At 35.4% G+C, this 22,139-nt stretch overlaps 1 long non-coding RNA gene and 1 pseudogene across 1 annotated transcript; one reads left to right on the top strand and one right to left on the bottom strand.

Moving 5' to 3' along the window:
* The first annotated feature begins 7,266 nt into the window (after window positions 1-7,266).
* Window positions 7,267-9,725, top strand: LOC126690920 (uncharacterized). The gene is made up of 3 exons (XR_007644773.1): window positions 7,267-7,354; window positions 9,001-9,095; window positions 9,594-9,725. It is a non-coding gene; the product is annotated as an uncharacterized LOC126690920 (long non-coding RNA).
* Window positions 9,726-11,318: 1,593 nt separating this feature from the next.
* LOC126693838 (U1 spliceosomal RNA) lies at window positions 11,319-11,450 on the bottom strand (annotated as a pseudogene).
* Between the last annotated feature and the right edge of the window lie 10,689 nt (window positions 11,451-22,139).

Consider the following 22,139-nt stretch of genomic DNA (forward strand, 5'->3'; position numbering starts at 1 on the left):
ACCTAGGTAATTAGTCAAGTTGTTACTTAGTCCAATTTAACAAGTCTAGGTTATCACAATAACAAAGATCAAATCATACAAAGCAGCGGAAAATAAATAATACAAGATATGATCATCTAGGAAACCAAACTGGTAAAAACCTGGGGAGGATTTGACCTAACTATCCTCAAGGTAAACTTGAATCCACTATCTTGAAAGAATCGAAGTTCATACAATAAGACTTACAAGCCCCCACTCTCGACTTCTTATTGCTACCAACTAGTAGAACTTACTGACACGACCACGTGCAAGCTCCGAATCCACGGACTCCTTCTTTCTTGGATTCACCACCAGATACAAGCACACCCGCTTGTGTTTTCTTTAAGTTTTAATGGCAGCAACTGAATTGATCATCAAGGTGTAGATAAATCTTCTCCTTAAAACCCTAAGTTTGTGTAAAGGAAAGCTCCTCTAGATCTCACAAGAGATTTACACAAACCGCAACATGAGCAACACTAAACCGTGGCTAGGGTTTGCCTTTTATACTTAGGACAATAAGAAACCCTAAAAACGTTTTAAAACACCTAAGGCTGAGTTGGAAAAATCTGCAAAAAATCATTCTGCCCGAGCTTCGATCGATCGAGCTAGGCCGAAAGGCACAATACTTTCCTACTTTAACTCAATTCCAACTTTACATAAAAGCACAACTGTGAGCTAGACTAAAACACTTCTAAACACATTGTTTTGATCATGATTTGCCAACAATACAAATTAGAGTTCTAAATACATGAAATCCTAAGTCTTTAGAACCTAACAAACTCCCCCTTTAGCAATCCGTGACAAAATACAATTAGAAGCTCAAAGTTTACAAAATAAAAAGCCCTTTACAAAATAATGCTCATAAAACAAATTCAATCCTAACTACTATCTAGTTCTCAAAAAAAAAAAAATCCTAACTACTATCCATTAGTTGCAAGTGTAGACAGCAGCTCAATTGAATCAACCTGTATATTTCCTGAAACACTAAACAAAATGCATAACCGCATGTGTGGAAACAATACAAGTAAACAAATTAAATTCTTGATTTCAAACAACACACAATAAAGACATGTATCAATGAATAAATCATAAATATAAATCAATAAACAGTTTGAAACAAGAAACAAATAAAGTACCAACAAAAAAAAAAACTCCCCCTAACATGAATATCTCATCAAAAACATGGCAAGAGCTAAAAAGGTAAAGTACAAAGTGAAGCACCTAAATACAATCTAAACTCCACAAGCTCCAACCAAAAAAAAATACTCCCCTTGAAAGCAAAAACTCTACAAAGTACTCCCCCTTTTTGTGACGGAATGCCAAAGGGCAAACAAAATCCATCATCAAAAGGGAGGTGGTCTAAACTGTGCCAACTCCGCACGCAAGGCACGGATCTCATCGAGCATGTCCACCAAAATCTGTCCAAGAGCCGCTTGAACGGTCAAGACATGATTCAACGTACGACGAATGTCTGAAACATTCGAAGCAGTCGGTGGAGGAACATCATCATCAGCAGCAGCACTCGATGTCTCAGCAGCATCAACACCTGTAGAAGAGGGAGTAGGGGGAACACCACTAGATGACGCACCTCGAGGACGTGAAGGAGCAACTCTCAAGTGAGCAGCCCTCTGTCTAAGAAAGGTGGCACCTATAGGAGCAACAACATGCACAGGCTCACTAGACGGGAAACCATCTAGACCTAAAAAGAGCAAAATCCTGTGAATGAAAATAGGATGAATAAGCGCATGCCCTACGGTAGAACTCCTATGAACCTCGTTCAAAGAATGAAGGAACAAGTGAGGAAAATTGATAGACGCTCCAGAAAAAAAGGTAAACAAAAACACACATCGCTCTAAAGGGATGGTGTGAAAGTGAGAAATAGGCCACAACGAATGACACGCTATCCTAAAGAAAAGATAGGCAGTCTCAGTAAGCTCAGCGGACGTGATCTGAGGATCAGAACCCCACTGGATAGATGACCCAGTGATGTATGACATGACAACATCTAATGAGGGTGACCCATCATAGGGATAGTCAGGCTCCCGAACAACCGGCACCCCAAGAGCCTCAGCCACTACCCGAGGGGTAATGGTGAACTTAACACCTCGTATCCAACTCCTAACAAGGGTGTTGGAATCATAGATGTGGCAAGAGAGGTTCGAGAAGAACTCTCTAATCAGGGCGGTCGGGGATGGATGATCTATCTCTAAGAGAAGCAACCAACCTCTAGACTCAAAGTTAGCCCTAATGGCTGGATCAATCTCATCTAACACTATAGCTCACTCAGCCCATGTCTTACGCTTACTATTCAAGGTATCAAAGGTCTCTCTGCACTTATCATTCCTAAACACCTCACTCCTGGAGGGAGACTCAGAGGAAGTGGAAGGGGTCCTATGGGCTCTAGTTTTCCTAGGCATGGTGCTAGGATAAGGACCAAAACACAGAGCAAAAGAACAAAAACACAAAAGGCAAAACCAAGGGCAGACTGCAAGTTAGCACAAAAAAAATATAGAATAAAAATCTATATGATGCATGTCCTAATGCAGTCCAATTAAGTCCAAAAAGTTCAAATTCACAAAATTGGCTTGAACATAGAGGTATTAACACAAAAACCCCAACATTTTGAAAACCACTTGTTCAATTTGAAAGATATTAATGAATTGATCATTAGACATGATAAAGTTGAAAAAATAATGACCAAATACGTCAATTTAACAAGCCAATTTCATCAATTTAACCCAATTTGACAAACTTCCCAATTCGGATCAATTTCAAACCCTAGAATTTCCAATTTTTCAAAAACCACAAAATTGATCAAATTAATCTACAAGAAACATGATAATAGCATCCTAGAACAAAAACCCATTGATCAATTTCACCAAAAAGGTTTGAATCATCAAAAACCCAATATATGAAAAGTGCCGAAAATACCCAATACAATGCATGAAAAATGCATGAAAATGTGAAATAAAATGCAAAAGGAAGGGAAAAAAGGACTTACCGGCCTTGAAAGACAAAAACCTTGCAAAAATCTCGGAAGAAAACGACAAAAACTCTTTGGTGGAGCCTTAGCCGAGTCGGAGAGAGAGGAAAGGTTGAATTTTTTTTGAAAAAGTACCTTTTGAAAAAGACAGTCTGACCTTTTAAAAAACATGTTTCACGAGTTTCGATCGATCGAAAAACAGCCTTGATCGATCGAAACAGATAGAGACTCTATTAAAAAATTTTGAAAAGAGTTCAATCGATCGAAAATCAGTTTCGATCGATCGAAACAGACAGAGGCTTTCTCGAACATATTTAAAAATTTTCGATCGATCGTAAAACAGAATGGATCGATCGAAATGGGCAGAGGCTCACTAAATTTGAGGAAAAAACACTTTTTTTTTTTTGAAAAATATTTAGAATCGACTCAAAGCATTGAAATTGAAGAACAAAATGCATGAGTATGTGATATGATTTACAAAAAAAAAAAATTTAAGCCCAAATTCCCCAAAAACAAAATTTCTTGCATTCTCCACAAATTTTCAAGAAACAAATTAATTTTGCACAAAATTCAAAGTATTTGCAAAACTTGGTTGGTCAGACCATAAACACACACAATAACATGTGCAAAGTTTAGCAAAGAGTAACTCGTGTAGTGTGTACAACTAGCAAAAGCTTAAGATACATGTGAGGTGATATGTGAATAGCAATTAATCACAAAGTCTACAAAATTCATCACAAAGAATTTAAAAGAGACTATCACCTAAAGAGTTACATCATATAACTCCCACATCTCCTAGATCATAAGCTTGCAATCATGTAAGTTTATTGTATTTATGCCTCATAATATACATATCAAATTTAAGTCATGTGAGTTTGGCATCAAGCCTAATAGTACACACTAATTTTGATTTTAAGAATTAAGCAATTTAAACCGAGGCTTCACCTTATGTTCTTTTTGTGCATGTGCTACACTTTCTCGAGCACAAAATCTTATGATATGCACTAAGGTGTTCATGATTGGCTAGTGAACAGTGGTGAGATGGTTATTTATGCCTTTCTCTAAAAGTTTAAGTCCAACATTTAAAAACATGTGACTTCAAGATTAAGACAAAGTAATCAAAAACCATAAACATCTTTCCCACACAACATACACTACAAAGTTTCAACTAGTAAAGTGCAATAAGTAAGCTCATCAAAGCTAAACAAGGTACAAAAGACATGTTATGTGAAAATAAATTGACCAACCTTGTTCTAAAAAAAACCAAGAAGAGTAGTACAAAACAAAATTTGCTTCCTTTTTCTTCCTTTAAAAAAAAAAAAAAAAAAAAACAACAACAACACCTAGAATGAAATGCATGAATGTTATGCAATGCAAATCCTAGAAAACAAAAATAAAACAAAAACAAAACCAAAAAACAATGGTCACAAAGGGTAGAGTAATGAAGCATAAGGACCAAGAAGAAAGACTCAGTTAGTTCGAGTCTTTTGCATCCAAAACCTTTTAGATGCACCATGAGCATTGGAGTTCTTATTCACATGGGAATGATTACCAACTCCAGGATTGGAATAAAGGTTTAAAGCCTTTACCAATTCACCAATAAGTACCATAGGATCTTGTGCTTGAGGCGAAGGTACTTTTGGTTTGTTTGCTCTCTTTGCAGCTTGCAGCTTGTAACAGTTTGGATGAATGTGTCCAGACTTTCCACAAAAGTGACAAACCCATGCAGGCTTATCATTTGTCTTGTCCTTAGATAGGGTAGGCTTTTTAGACTTAGATTCTTTCAGATCAACCTTAATCTTCCTAGATGGTGAAACTTCTATGAGTTTGACAACCTCACTCACAGGGGGTTTGACAGTTTCACTCACTATCTCACTCACAGAAGGTTCAGAAGAAGAAGATGAAGGAACAAACTTTGTGGAATAGGGAGCAGATACGGAGATGCTTTCAACATAACCTAATCCAGTTTTGTCAGAAGAAGACTTTTGAACACTCAACATTTGATCAAGTTTAGAACTAGCAGATCTAGCAATAGATAAATCAAGTTCCAAAGATTTAACTTTATCAAGCAAAAGCATATTCTCAGTTTTCATATTGTTCAAAAGTTCATTAGCATCAAACAGTTTAACAAGCAAATTCTTCTTTTCAAGCTTAAGAGATTCAATTTTCTTCAGGCCAAGTTCAACATTCATAGCATCCTTTGCAGCAAATTTGCAAAGTTTATTATAGGCCTCTTGAAGATCTGCATCTTCAAAGAGTTCCCTATTAGAAGGGTTCTTTTCAACAGATATGCTCTCATCGACTACAGTAGTAGCGGTGAAAGCAATGAAGTTTCCATCCTCATCACAATCAGACTCATTATCAGAAACTTCACCATCACTAAGGGTTACAGCCATAGCCTTACCCTTAGACTTCAAATAGGTAGGATATTCAGATTTCATGTGTCCATACCCTTGACATCCAAAACACTGAGAGCCCAAAGAATTATTGGAAGATTGACCTACTTTTTCTCTAGGTTTATCATTATTGTTAACCTTAGTAGGATCATGTTTCCTAAAGTTTCTAGGTTCAGCAGTGTTTGTGCCTCTTGCCTTTCTATTTCTATTCCTAAGAAAGTTTCTAAAGTTCTTGGCAAAGTAGGTAATCTCTGTAGCAAAGAGCTCATCATTAAATCCACCACCTTCAACATCATCAACTGACTTAAGAGCCATTGATTTGGATTTGGTAGTTTTAGGTAGATTCAACTCATAAGATTGAAGAGATCCTACAAGTTCATCAACAGGGGTGGAGTCCACATCCTTGCTTTCAGTAATGGCAGTCACCTTAGGTCTAAAGTCTTCAGTTAAAGATCTAAGAATCTTTCTAACAATTTTAGGTTGATCATAGATTTCACCCAAGTTAAAAGCAGAATTAACAATATCATTCAATTTTGCACAGAATTCATCAAAAGATTCATCATCAGACATTCTAATGCTTTCAAATTTAGAAGTCAATTACTGCAATTTATTGATTTTGACAGCCCTTATGCCTTCATGCACAGTCTGGAGGATATTCCAAGCAGTATGAGTAACCTCAACATTAGAGATTCTCTTAAATTCCTCCATAGAAACAGCGTTAAAGATAGCATTCATAGCCTTGCTATTAAACGCAGCTACTTCTTTTTGAGAAGTTTCCCACTCAGTAACAGGAGTAGTGGGCTTCTCCCATCCGTATTCAACGGAGTTTCACACTCTCTCATCAATAGATTTCAGGAATGCTTTCATCCTTACTTTCCAATAAGCATAATTATTCCCATCAAAGTGAGGAAAAATAACTAGAGTGTCCGTGTTTCATGACAACAGGGATCAAGGATCAGCTCAGTGATCAAAGGATCAACAACAAAAGAGCAACCCACTCTGATACCACTTGATAGTTTTTAGACCCCTTAAAACAATTGATTTAACCTAGGTAATTAGCCAAGTTGTTACTTAGTCCAATTTAACAAGTCTAGGTTATCACAATAACAAAGATCAAATCATGCAAAGCAGCGGAAAATAAATAACACAAGATATGATCACCCAGGAAACCAAACCGGTAAAAACCTGGGGAAGATTTGACGTAGCTATCCTCAAGATAAACTTGAATCCACTATCTTGAAAGAATCGAAGTTCATACAATAAGACTTACAAGCCCCCACGCTTGACTTCTTATTGCTACCAATTAGTAGAACTTACTGACACGACCACGTGCAAACTCCGAATCCACGGACTCCTTCTATCTTAGATTCACCACCAGATACAAGCACACCCGCTTGTGTCTTCTTTAAGATTTAATGGCAGTAACTAAGTTGATCATCAAGGTGTAGATAAATCTTCTCCTTGAAAACCCTAAGTTTGTGTAAAGGAAAGCTCCTCTAGATCTCACAAGAGATTTACACAAACCGAAATATGAGCAATACTAAAACGTGGCTAGGGTTTACCTTTTATACTTAGGACAAATAAGAAATCCTAAAAACGTTTTAAAACACCTAGGGCTGAGTTGGAAAAATCTGCAGAAAATCATTCTGCCCGAGCTTCAATCGATCGAGCCTATGCTTCAATGGATTGAGCCAGGCCGAAAGGCACAATGCTTTCCTGCTTTAACTCAATTCCAACTTTACATAAAAGCACAACTTTGAGCAAGACTAAAACACTTCTAAACACATTTTTTTTATCATGGTTTGCTAACAATACAAATTAGAGTTCTAAATACATAAAATCCTAAGTCTTTAGAACCTAACACTTGTGTTAATTTTCTTTGGTTGGCAGGACTGCAGATGACACTAAATGGGTTGGCGTATTTCACAAGAAGCAGGATTTTATTGATGTTGTAGAGGTATATGTAGCTCCTCCGAAACTGAATGATTTTAAGGCTGTTAGTTATATAAATTGGTAGTCTTTCAATTGGAGTGAAAAATCATTTTCTTTTTTATGCTTGTGTGAAACTAGTCTGTCTTGTTATTGAAACAATTTTAAGCTGCTTCCAATCTCCATTAGCACATGCATAAATGTAATTCCTCATAGGTTTTGTTGTGAGTTAGCTTGCCTTGTACTGACATCAATATCTAGAAGACCTTTTCTTTTCACCAATCCTTTGTAGAGTTAATTGCAAGACTAAGTCCTCTGTTCTGAATCATGATTTTGCAGCAAAGTTTATTGAAAGAATTTTCTTCTGAGTAGTAGAGGTGGAGTACTTGAAAATTTAAACTACAACTATTATCTTATCAATGGTATCTTGGGTGTTGAATTAATGTGGGAAATACTTTTGTCGCTTAAAATGATGAGACAAGGGGAAAATTTTCTTTTCAGCTGTAGATATTGGATACTTGAAAATTAAAAGTTGGAGGTGTTTTAGGTGCTAGATTAATATGGGAAAACATCATTGACTAAATTGATGAGGCAAGCATCAGCCCTAGCAGTTAATATTTGTTGTGGCATTTGCATATTGCCTACAGCATAACTCTCTCAATAGTAAAAATGTGTAATGTGACAAGAAGTACATTGCTGTATGGCTGTGAGGAAAGTTTGGTATATCCTTGGGCAACATTGCAGATTTAATGGTAGCATTTCTTACACTAAATACTTCCTTGAAACATTAAAAGTAGTATACTACTTTCAAGAAGTACCATTTGTGAGATATGTTGGTTGGTTGATTCTTGAAATTGCCTCTTTAGAAAAAAAGCCCTCATGTTCCAACCCACAAATGAATAGGAAGAGTCTTTGAAGGAAGCATGCCCGTACCTCTACTATTTATTATGTTACGCAGTGATTGACAATATTTAATTTCCTGTCTGCAGGCTCTTGCTTGATGAATGGTTCATGAACTTACTTTTCCTTTCACAAATTTCTCAGAAAACTCAAAGTTTTATGGTGCAAGTCAAGCTGATTAAGTTCAACACATTCTTCAATAATTCATGAACTGAACTATGCTACTTAATTTGCTTTTTCAGAAATATGTTACATTTTGAAAATCACGTGTCAATATGGACTTCATTGTATGACAATTTTTCAATCAAACACCTCAACCATTTAACAAGTGCATGATTTTACTACGTTATACATAGGAATTTGTTTTGATTCTTGTTTGAAGTGATTTTTGTAAAGTCAAGATTTGAAGCTAATATATGAGTCCATAATGTAATTATTTCGATTGTATCTTTAAACTCCTTTTTGTGATACTTGTTTGCAAAATAATTTAGAATTAATTGTTATCAGAATGGAAGAAAGAAAGTAGCATATGAAAGATGATACGAATGCTGTCATGTTATATAAACTACTAGTAATCTAATTTCTGTTTTTAAAATTTGTTCTTTTTGTGTGAGTGCATCGCTCGTGTGTTCTATGATTGTGGGAATTCCACTTATGTCCTGCAATCACAGCTTATACTGTTTTATTGCTATTTCCATAATATTGTTGACTTGATTTTTAATGTTGTCAAATGAGTAAGAATCTTAGTATTAATAATGTATTTGTTCATTGCAGCCACCATCATCTGATAAAGTCAAAGAGACTGATGATGACTTTGCAATATAGTTCTTGAGCTATCTGAAGATGACCCGCATTTTGATAAAAAGAAGGTAAGAAATGGCATAATTGATTGCCTTCGAGCTCTCTTTTATTCTTCGCTAATTTTTATTGAATAGTTGGTTAATGTTCAGAAATGTGAGGATGAAATATTATGTAATCAAAGGAAATATATAACTTTAGTAAGTCACTATTTATTATTTACTCTATTCTATACACTGAAGTGCAGGGGATTGATACTGGATTCCTATTGCATACCAACTACTAAATAAAATAAAATATTACATTTATAATTTTATAGAAATGATTGTGTCAAATTCTTTTTAATTAAGATGTATACGAAAGAAAACGTGACTGTAAGTACTGACAATAATTGTTCCATTTTTGTTAGCATGAAAGTTATGTTCATAAATTTTCATTAGTATTTTCAGTTTATTACAATTATGCTTTAATACTATCTAGTTCTTGGTAAAGAAACCTAATTTCTCCTAATTTAATTGAGTTGTTATGTTGCTACCATTATTCTTATTATTTTCACATCTCGATGGCAGAAATTACTTCAGAATAAGGGTTTTAACCCCAAGGAACAGGTTTATCTTAAGAGCTCTTTAGGTCTTGATTGGATAAGTACTACCTTGAAAGTAATGCTTCAGATAGCAAGAATCATACAATTAGATGAGGTAAAAATTCCAATTCTTCTCTTTAAACTACTTGGTATTTCAGTGTAGGGACGTGCTTGAAGGAAAATCATTACAATAATTCTCAGAGGTGATTGGTGTAATTTACCTTTGATTTTTGAAAAATATTTCAACCTTTGCTTGCCCTTCCACCCCATAAAATGTGATCCAAAGACCATTGATCAATGTTATCAAAACCATATCGTACAGTGTTTCGGTTTGGTTAAAAAAATAAAATGTCTCATTTATCGTTTCACAATTATTGAAGCCAAAATACATTATTAATCCCTAAACTTTAGCCCATGAGCACTTTTAGTTTTAGTCACTAAAAATTAAAGTGATTGCTTTTACACTTGATGTACAAGAGTAAAAGTGATCAATATAAAATGAGAGAGAGAGAGAGAGAGAGAGAGAGAGAGAGGTGCACACATATATATTTGTACATTCATGAACTTATATGTTTATTCAAAGCTTTCATAATTTATTTCGAATCTCTAAAGGTATGTTTATGTCTCAACTTAAATGTTGGCTCTATAGAAAGTCTACATTTTGTTAACCAAAAAGATTATTACTAATTTAAGTAGTTTTGGCTCAACTGACATTATGTGAGTTCATGTATTTTTTTTCTTATATTTTAATACAAAAGGGTAACATGCTAATGTGTTAGCTAGTTTTCAGGGAATTGGATGGGTGGACAAAACAATAAATTAAGAAACATACTTACACAAATGACAAAAGACAATTATATGAGAAATTTTCATATGTGTCAGGCTTATACGCCCTCTTTCTCACTAACACGTGGGATCCACAAGTTAGTTGGAAAGAGGGTGCATAAGCCTGGCATAGGAGATACCTTCCCCAAATATACACCCATTCAGCCACCACAAATTTTCTTATAAGCCCGTTCTATGAAGCCAACCTCTCACAAGCTTGTAGGTCTTGTAGGCATGGGACCCACATACTTGTGAAGCCCGCCCCATTGAGCTTGCATAGGAGATACTTTTTCCCCACCTGCAATCGCCATTTAATTCACTCTAAAACTCATTTACTCACTAACTAACATGCAAGAAGGCAAAAAAAAAAAAAAAAAAAAAAAAAAAATTAGAACACAAGTGCACAAAAGACATAACTTTTGGACAAAGTAAGAAAAGAAGAGGAATTAAGGTGAGCAAGAAAGCAATCGAGAAAAAAGAAGAAAAGTGGAGTGTAGAAAAAAGAAGAGGAAGTGGTGACAGGTTGTGGCATAGGTGACATGGAAGAAGAAAAATCAGTGGCATGTTTACTGACACTACTATTCCTACAAGTTCAACTACCGGTGACATTTGTCATTTTTTTTAAGTAAAGAAAATATATATTCTTTTTTGTACTGGTCCAACTGAAATCTTTTTACCACCCAAAATAGCTAACACAAACCAAAACAACTAGGTACTTAAAAGTTAATACCTAAAACCGATATGTTTTAATATGGATAGGTGTATCAAAGTTGTGGTCAATATGCATAGACACCCTATTTTGCAACATCTTTTAACCTCACACTAAAGAAAAAAAAAATCATCTTTTATGACATATGAGCAAAATCATAATATTGACCGTTTGATTGTTAAATACTTATGACATAGGCTCTCCCACTTGGGGAGACCTTAGAAAATCACCCCTCCAAAGTGCAATGGAAATCATTTTCCTAGGCCATGGACCTTCTTGATCAACCATTGACCCTGTCCAGGTAAGTATGATTGTTAAATACTGAATTGAAAAAAAAAAAAAAAAAATCCAGAAGTTCCAACCATTAAATATCATGTGTCTAAATCAGACCACTGAATTAAAAATTATAGCTAAATCAGGATTTAATGGTTATTATGCATTCTTATGATTAGGACTAGACACATGTGATTATAATTAATTAATTGTGATTGATCCTCTAAAGTAATAGTTATGATTGATGAAATGTCATAATCTCATTGGATTGAGTTTAGGACAAGGTTGCACCATTAAGCATAGAATTGTTTAAAACTAATAGAAAAATAGTCTTTGTATTTTATTAAATATTTAGAAATAAGTGTTTTAATTGAAATTCAAGACTTTCTAAATATCCATTAGTGTTATTTGACCCTAAAAGGACTAATTTTTAGGTCCTAAAGTTGGATTATACTCAAAAATCAATAAATAAATAAACATCGCAAAAAATCAAAGGTGGATTACATTAAGTAGACAATCCCATTTTTTAATTGAGAATTTCTCAAGGACAAACTTGTAATTTTAAACCATGAAAGGGTAGGAATGTCATTTGAACCGTTGGATGAAAATGAGAGTTGTCCCAAAATACATTAGAGCTCACAACAATAAAATGAAAAGCAAGATTCAATGATCGAACCATCTAATAAAAAGATTAAGCCACATCAAGATTTAGCAGTTAATATGTAGTCTTGTGATTTTTTTTTTTTTTTTTTATATTGAGAAAGGTAGAATCATTTTATTCAAATAAATAGATTTATACAAGTGTAAGTAAAAGGGGGGTCCACGGGCTAATTGTGCCGAATTAGCTAGTCTGAACCCATGGACAAGACATACAACAATGACAGCAACATGAAAAAACTAAAAACATTAGCTACTAAGTCCTTTGGTCTGCCACTAGCTTCTGGTACTCTTCAAGAAATGATATTGCCTCATGCAAGATAGCCTCGGGGTGTACTTGAGTGTCCTCAAAATAAAACTTATTTCTTGCGTTCCATATTGCCCACGTTGTAATGGCTCATCTCTCCAACTCCTTCTTTGTCAATCTTGCCATAAGGGTATGTATCAACAAGAAAAAATCTAGGGTTTGTGCATGGCATTTCTGAACCTTTCCTCAAAACAGTGCCCACACATTTGTCGCAAACGGACATTCCCAGAGTATATGGTTGATCGTTTGCTCATGATGTCAGCATATTGCACAGTGATGAGAATGCAAAATGTCATATTTTTCTCCCTTAATGTTTAGTCTTTTATACTTATTTGGTGCCTAAATGTACTCGTTATTCTTATTGTAAGGTTGAATTTATTCAATCATGTGTTGGCTTTATTCTATACCAAATTTTGCTTGTAATTTAGTAATTAGATACCCTGTATTTAGGTGGGAATTATGTAAGGGCAGTGTGTGAGAGAGTGCGAAGAAATCTCAAGAAGTGCGCAATTCAAGGGAGTCTCGCAATTGAATCTTGCGACTGGCTCGAGACTGGCAAGTCACTAGAATGGCACACGTGTGAAGCATGCAAGGGGAACCTAAGGGTCATACCAGCTGTAGCACTACAGGACAAAACTTTCAGTCTAGCCAGGCAGTTAACTCGCGACTCAAACTCACAACTCGTTCCAGTTGCAAGGTCAAGTCACCAAAATGCCATGTGATAGGCCAAAAACGTATTGACCCTTTGTGATAAATTAACCAATTAATTTAGCCAAGTGAATTAATTAAGTTAATTAACATGCAAACGCGTGGTAGCATAAAAAAAAAATCACCAATGAACTAAGTATGCAGCAGAAAATAAATTTGATACGGTGATTTGTTTACGAATGGGGAAAACCTACATAGCAAAAACCCCACCGGGTGATTTTCAGGTCACCACTCCCTAAATTCCACTATTATCACAACAAGCAATTACAAGTAAAGAAATTCTAGTACCTTATACCAACCTACAGTTGAACCTTTACCCCAATACCCAATTGAACTTGTTCTGTAGTGAGAATTTCTCCTTTTGATGTACGACTCCCAAGTACGTGACTAATCAATTGCGCGGATCCCAGTACGCGACTTCAATTACCAACTAGAAAAGGTCGTTGGTTACAAAGTTCTTCAATTCATCCCAACGATGAAGATCAAGAAGATGCTTGGTCACAAAACCCTATGATGCACAAACACAGCAACTTCTTCAAGAATGATGAACTAAGGCAAATTCTATCTCCGGTCACAAATTGCTTGAACAAACTTTGTTCAATACTTGTGCAACTTGTGAACACTTTGACGGCCCTTAAATTAATCCTTTTATATGTCTAGGGTTGTGAGAAAAGAAAGCCCAAACACATAAAACTGGATTTGAGTCAAAACAGAACTAGAATTCTGTTTTTCATAAATCTTAACAGATACCTGTCTGTCGAGATGCTGTCGAGCCACGGGGCTGAAACAGCTTCTTAAGCTCGATGGATAGCTAGCTGTCGAGCTAGCTATCGAGCTTTAATGAACAACACTTCTTCAGCTTGAATCTTAGACAAACTTGCATGTCTTCAACACTTGATCTTGAAACACAGTTTCTTGAAGTATTAAATACATCCTAGATCTACCCAAATACAAGTAAAATGCATTTTGTCAAAGAATTAGCCAATTACATAAAATAGTGACATATGTTCCTAACAAGTGAATCACATATGTCCTAACACCATGTTTGATGGAAACTGACTTTTCGCATTCCTCATACACCCTACTATAAATACCCTTATACCCATGAAATGTAGAGAACTTCCAGAGAGAATTTTGAGAGAGAAACCCTAGAGAAAAACAAGATTGACTCATTCACAATCTTCATCTTTTTATTCTCCAAATTCCTCTACTCTCACCCTCTCCATTGACATATCCTTGAGAGGTACATTAGTCAAATCCTTATCTCACCATACCCATATCAGTGATGAGATATTTTGGTGCTTGGGAAGCAGTTCAGAAGGGACCAATTCATTTTGGTTGATACAATGGGCTATTGCAGGATCCGGTAAGTTAGAGAAGACAAGGCTTAGCGTAACCCTGTTGGAGCAAGAAGCTTAGAGGGCTTAGGTGCACCGGGTAGATTAGGCTTGGAAGGCTTTCTGCTATTCATGTATACCAACTTTATTCTCTAGTGGATTATTGACCGTTTGGAGGGTGGCGGAGAGGTTTTTCGCACTTCGGTTTCCTTTTCAATAACACATCGTTGTGTTATCTTTGTGTTTGCATCTTTCTTCCCTTTCTCTTTACCTTTTAATTACTGTTGTAATTGTGATTAATTATGGTTTAGAGTGTGTTACCAATTTGGTTATAGTTTATATTTCATATTCCGCACATATATTGTTTAATTATAAGCTTGTGTTGGTATTTTTGTATTTGGGGGTCTAACCGTTCATAGGTGTTTTACACATTATTTAAACTTTCACTTATATTTTGATTTAGGATGCAAATGGAGGCATTAAGTGCAAAACGTAGTTAATTGGGCGATTTTGGACAGTTTCAACATAACTTCGTAATCTAGGCATAACTCTCTCATCAGAGCTCCGATTGAGATGCTATGGAACGCCAAGAAATATCTCTACAACTTTCATATTTTGGGTTTTGAGAGATACTGGTTGCATCAAGGTCGAAATCGGGCTTGAAGTTGCTGCACCTGCACTGCTGATGTTCTGGAATGTTCCTTTGCTTGAAATTCTAATACCTTATGCAGTTTATTTTTAGAAGCTTCCAGATCTGGTGCACAAAAATTCTAGCTAAAAAAACACCACTTTCCTAGTTACATTAGGACTTTGTTTTATTTTTAATATTTTTTTTAATCAGTCAGATTTGGATATTATTATTTAGAATATTTTTAGGAGATTTTGTAGGCTTGGGAAAGGGGGAATTAACGTGTAAAAGGGGGAGGAAAAATCAGACTTCACACATGCCTCTCTCTCCCCTCTCTTCTAACTTCTCCTTTGAGTTTTCATCATGGCCTTGCTTGTCTAAACTTTTATACTTGGTCGAAGGAAACTGAAGCCTCAGAATCAATAAAATTGTGAGATCTAATTTAATTTTATTGTTCAATTTATGCTTTGAATATCAGATGTTCTTCTGTGCCTATTTTCATGATTGTCTCGTTTAATTACTAGGAGGTCTGCTAGTTTATTATTTGTTGCAATCTACTGCTAGGTTAGATATCAAATCCATAATTTTTTGATCTCTCTAGTTCTTAAGGCTGCTACTAAATTAAACCTTTAGCGCTTGTCTTGGGTTGTTTAGTAGTTAGGGTTAATTAGATTGCTTGTTTTCTAATTAACAGCGACTAAGGAGAAATAGGAAAATAGTTCCAACAATGAATATTGACTTAGACCAAGGTTTGTTCTTTTGATTGATTTTGATACTTTAATTTGTATTGTTCCTTAGTTGTTTTTCTTAAAATTGTTTTCGTTATATTCAACCCCCCCCCCCCACTCCTTGTTCACGTAGCAGAAAACTAGACTAGACACTCTCGGTGGGAATGATCCTTACTTACACCACTACAAGTATTTTTAGGAGTATAGGTTTTATTTTTGGTTGCCTGCGACAGCACACCACGTAGTGAGCATCCACATTCACCTTGCATCTCTACAGATTGGCTCGAGTAGGGAGAATATTTGCACAAGTTCTCTATAGAAAATTCTGATCCTTTTGTGGGGTATTAAAAGCCCAAATAGATCTCCACACTTTTCCATCCTGCCTCGCTAGGGAGTGGTCACTTGACGATGGGTGTTGAAGTCTCATCGCCACCTTGTACGCCATTTTAATGAAGAAAGACCTACCTCTGTTTTCATTCCATGTCAAGGTGTACTTTTCATGCATGTTGTTTAAGGGGATACGTAAAATATCCCTACATGTGAGTGGCTCCAACCAGTGGGCAATTTTATCACAGTCCCATTGCTTTGTACCTTCATCCACCAACTCCTTCACTAAAAGTGGTCTAGCTCCCACCCTTCAAAAGTATGGGGTTCTTGGCAACCAACAATGATTCTCAATTTCCACTGTGGTACCGTCTCCAATCTTCCACACCGACCCATCTAGTATGACATCTCTGGCCTCTAGCAAGTTTCTCCATACGTAAGACGGGTTATTCCCCAGGTTTGCCTCTAAGAAAGAGCATGTAGGGAAGTAGCGTGCTTTGTAAACCCTATACATCAGAGAATGATGGTGATGAATCAAGCGCCATGCCTGTTTTGCAAGCATCACCATGTTAAAGGCAGTAATATCTCGGAAGCCCACTCCACCCTTTGCCTTTGGCTCACACAATTTGCTCCACCTTATCCAGTGAATTTTTTTTCTCATTAATCGATTGTCCCCACCAGTATTTAGCTAGGATAGAGTTTATATCATCACAGTCTTGTGATTTAAAACTTAAACCATGCAATTTGGGTTAATTGATTTTGAGTGGACCTTAAAAAATCAATTACATGCCAAAGTTGCTTTGGTTTAAATTTAAAGTTAATAATGTAATTATAAGAATTGGATAAATCTTAGAGATAAATATGAGTTTTGAATTTTAATTAGTTATCTTGTACGAAAGATGATTAGTTTAAATAAAGTCCTAAATTTGTGTTAAAGCCCACAATTATCCTTAAAATAATATAAAAATCAAGTAAAAATCGCTCCAAATTCAAGGTTGAAGACAAGCAATCAAATGTTGAAAGTGCCTAATTGGCACTTTGTCAAAGAATAGTAAGTGTCCACTGGTACTTTTTCTTAGTAACTTTAGAATTTTGAATTTTAGCGCTCGTTTTCAAATCAAAATTAAATTTAAACTTATAGAAAATAAACATGAGTTCAAAAATCCCTAGATGATAGATGTGAGGAAATTCAAGTTTCCAATTCATTCTCTTCTACAAATATAAGCATCCATCATACTGTTATATATATATATATATATATATATTTAACAACTTTTCTAAAGTTGGGGACAAACTCCAATTTTGGAAATTCCAACATAAACAAATTATGCAAAACTTTTGAGGGAACCTTTTTGAGAGAGACTTTAAGTTGCTTATTGTGAGAGACTACGCCCTAGCCCAAACCTAAAAGAAATAGGGTTTTGGCCATATCCCACACAAATGGGGCGGAGTCGTGTTATTACCTCTTGAGTGACAATGGAGAAGTGTTGTTAACATCCTGCCTAAGTCAAGAGTTTTACAATGAGTCTTATTTAATTGGAAAAATAAGAAAACTAAATTGAAAAATGCATCATTTCTATTGATGAATTGAAAATGTACATCTCTTTTACGATAACTAGAAAATTACATGGCTTTTATCCTAGATACAATCTAAAACAAAAGTACATCATTTTGATTCCTAGTTACAATCTAGAAAGAGAAACTTAAAAGAATAAGTCTAATCTGCTAATGTAGAAACCGCATTTTGTACTTCTTACGACTCAGGGCCCCGTTCCCCAATGATGTTTGAACTTTAACGTCCAAGGTTGGTTTAGAGCTCAATCAGATGAAAATTGACTTGAGGAATGTGTTTGTGGAAAATATAACTTATTTTTGGAGGAAATAAACTATTTTTGGAAAAGAAAGGTCACGAAAAACCCTAGGGGGTGCGTACGCATACATGCGTATGTGTATGCACACTCGAGCTCTGCATACGTACGCATATACGTGCATGCGTACGCATGCTAGGATTCCAAAAACTATGAAAGACAAGTTTTCTACATTTAAACTTGACTTGAAATGAATCCCACATCGTCTGGGAGTAGCCCCAAACCCCTATTTTTAGACTATATAAAGCCATAAAAGGTACATTTTCAAAGAGGACGGATTCTAGTGGTAAAACACAAAAGATTCACTAGAAAATAGTGAATCAAAGAGAGAGTTTTTCACAAAACATCCTTAAGTCAAATTTTGCTTGATTAGGACCTTTTTTGGTCTTGATCTTTGAGTTCTAAATTTATTAACTCATCTTTGATTTGGTTGTAAATAAATTGATAGAAGGGAACAGTCAAAATCAAACTCTAGAGTTTTCTAGAACTTTGGCTTTTCACTTTTCTTTGCTTTCCTTTTGTTTTTATGTTTATATATGTGTTTTAAATGCTTTAATATGTTTGTTTAGTTAGGGTTTATCTCATGTTTTTGTTAGAAGCATGCTAGGTTGTTAGTTTTCTTGTTTCTTTTGTGTTTTCTTTGCTTTTTGTTATGGTTTTCTAGGTTTAGGGTTTCAGGTGTGTATGCGTATGCATGCATACGCATACTCAAAATATGCGTACGCATGCCCTATGTATGCGCACGCATACTCTTGCCTAGGAACCTTAAATTCATTTTTGGCTGCTTATTTCCTTTGTTTTATTTACATGCTTAGCCTCTATTTAACCTAGCCTTCATGTCTATATATATATATATATATATATATCTGTTTACTTTGTTTTGTTTCACTTTGTTTTATCTCTTTTATGCTTATCAGGGTTTTAATTTGTTTAAATACCATGAACATGCATTGATGCATAGATGTTGTGATGCAATGAGGTAAGTCATGCATAATCACATGAACATGCATTTGTTCTTATTTGATGAGTTTGGTAATTGATGAACATGATATGCTTGGTTTGAATCCCATGTTTTTTATGTTTAGATATCTTGACATGTTTGTTTGAATCTGTCTTGTGATGTTTATGTCCTTAATGATATATACTTAAATGCCATGATAGATGAATGTTTGGTTTGAGGATGATTATGTCATATTTGTTTGCTTTAGATGCATGCTAAAGTGTGTATGAGTTAGAATAAAATATTAAATTTACCTTTAACAGGATTAAGACTTGGAACACAATGAGTGGAAGTTGACTCACAGGTTGGGTGGGGTTGGGTGCCTAACACCTTCCCATCCCCATACCTAAACTCCGGACATGTGCTTTGGTAAAGATCAGTCATTCCACGAAGGATGCTATATTTATGGTTCCTAGACCTAAACTAGGTGGTGACTCCATTTACGCCCTACACCATGGTCCACCCTAGGCCAAGGCATACTCCCCCACAAAATGCGAGGATGACCCGTTGCAGGTGCTTGCGTCCACAACTAACCCTTGATCTAAGTTTGAAAGTTAGTTTACAAGATTAGGAAGGTGTTAGGCACCCAACTTGCCTTATGAAACCAGCTTTCTAGACTATGGTGGAAAATTATCATATTGCATCATTCAAACAATTTATATCATCCAAGAACTGGTGATTGTAGATATTGAAACAAGTATTGACAAGCATGGTTAATAATGTGTATGATATGTGTAGACATCGCATTTTGTACCTCTTATTACTCAGGTCCCCATACCCTAATGATGTTGGAATTCTAAAAGTCCAAGGTTGGTTTAGGGCCCAATCAAATTGAAATTGACTTAAGGAAAGTATTTTTGGAAAAATATAACTCTTTTGTGAACTAAATAAGCTATTTTTTGGAAAAGAAATGCCACAGAAACCTTAGGGTATGCGTACGTGTACACGCATGTGTACGCATGCTCATGCACCGCATGCGTATGATTCATGTATGCGTATGCATACATGGGCATGCATACACATGCTCCCAAAAACTATTAAATGCAAGTTTTTAGCGTTTTAAACTTGGTTTTGGAACAAATCTTACATCATCTGGAAGCCATTCCAAACCCTTATTTTCTAATTATAAAAAGCCATACATGGTACCTTTTCAAAACACACAAAAAATTTTAGGGGAAAACACAAGATTCACTAGAAATAGTGAATCAAAGAGGGAGTTTTTCACTAAACACGCTCAAGTTAATTATTTTTTGATTGAGGCCTTTTCTATTCTTGATCTTCTAGTTTCAAGATTACTAATCACTTTTTATTTGATTGTAAATAGATTGACTGAGGGGAACGGTCAAAATCAAGCTAAGGAGCTTTGTGTTTTAAAGTATAATGTTCTAGTTCCTTTTCTTTTTCCTTTTCCTTGTTTTGATCTTCATTTCCTTGTTTTTCTTGTTTGTTTATTTTATCATATGCTTGCTTAGTTTAGGTTTTCTTTGCTTTCTGTTTTTAAGCATGATAAGTTGTTAGTTTTAAGATTTCGTTCCAATGTGTTCTTGTTTTCTGGGTTAAGGTCTAGGGTGTGTATGTGTACACATGCTTTCTACATGCGCACACATACTCAAAGTAAGCGTATGCTTACAACTGGGTTGCGTACACAAGCCCTATGTATACGCACATATGCTCATGCCTAGAAACTCTAATCCAACCATTTTTTCTTCTGCTTCTTTTATTTTACTTATATAATATGCCATTACCTTGTCTTGTTTTATGCTTATAAGTCTCTGCCTCCATGTTTGTTGCTTTGTTTGTTCTTTGTATGCTAGTTTAGGGTTTAATCTTTTAGTTTTGTCATGAACATGCATATAACATGATCATGCATTGATACATAGGTGCTGCGATGTAGTGAGGTAAGGCATGCATTCACATGAGCATGCATTTGTTTGTGGATGTGATATTGTCTTGTCTTGATGAATATGATGTGAGTTTTTATGAACATGAATATGCAAATTTATATGTCATGCCTTGGATATGATAATATGCTTATTTGATTGCTACCATGTCTACATTTCTACCTTGGATATGATATAATGCCATGTATGATAGACGTATGCTAGAGTTTGAGATATGATGAGATGCATGATAGATGTATGCTAGAGTTTGGGATGATATGATGCCATGTTGTTTGTTAGATGTATTCTAGTGTGTCATAATGAGTGGAAGCTGACCCACGGGTCGAGTGGGGTTAGGTGCCTAACACCTTCCCTTCCCCATACCTAAACTCTAGACATGTGCTCTGGTAATAGATTAGTCCTTCCACGAAGGATGCTATATTTATCGTTCCTAAACCTAATCTAGGTGGCGACTCCATTTCTTTCTCTATTCTGGTCCACTCGACCGAGGCGTACTCCCCCCGTTGCGCCCATAATGTATAATAAACCCTAATCTAAGAGCATATGAACATGTTAATTAGAATGTCAAACCTTAATTCTAAGAGTATGTGAACATGTTATTGCAATTGACAAAACCCTAATTCTAAGAGTATGTGAACATGTTATTGAAATTGAAAAACTCTAATTCATGCAAGGTTATGAACATCCTCGATCAAACATGCTAACAAACAAGGACATGTGAAAAACCTAGAAACTAAACATGTTTGAATCTAAAAACCTAGGGCATAAAAATAAAGAGAAGGTTTAGAAACCTTACCTTCATGTGCAACACTCCAAGCTCTCCAAACACTCCAAGCTAGGCAACATCTCAAGAGGGAGAGAAATCTCAATTTTCCCTAAGCTCTAAGATTTTAGGGTCCTTGAATAGTTGATGGATGGGGGTATTTATGCTAGAGGGTTTAAAATGAGTTTCAATCGATGTGGGACTAAGGGAAATTCATATTTTTTGAAGGAAAATCGATCGGCACTTGGTTTAGAGATCTCCAGATCTCTTTCCTTTTTGGTCTGGTTCTTTCCCAATTCAATTGACATTCGATTCCTTTCAAATTTTAACTTATTTTTTAGACTTCTTTGGTCCTCAAGCTCAGAAAATCAATTTCAAATATGTCAAATTAATCAATTAATTATTTAATTGATTGATTTTTGCCAATTTTTCATGGATTCAACTAATGTATTGTCTTTGGATTAAATTTGGTGCATGCAACCTTACCATAAACCCTATCCTCAA

Source organism: Quercus robur, chromosome 7 (assembly GCF_932294415.1).
Source record: "Quercus robur chromosome 7, dhQueRobu3.1, whole genome shotgun sequence".
In the NCBI taxonomy this organism is placed as follows: Eukaryota; Viridiplantae; Streptophyta; class Magnoliopsida; order Fagales; family Fagaceae; genus Quercus; species Quercus robur.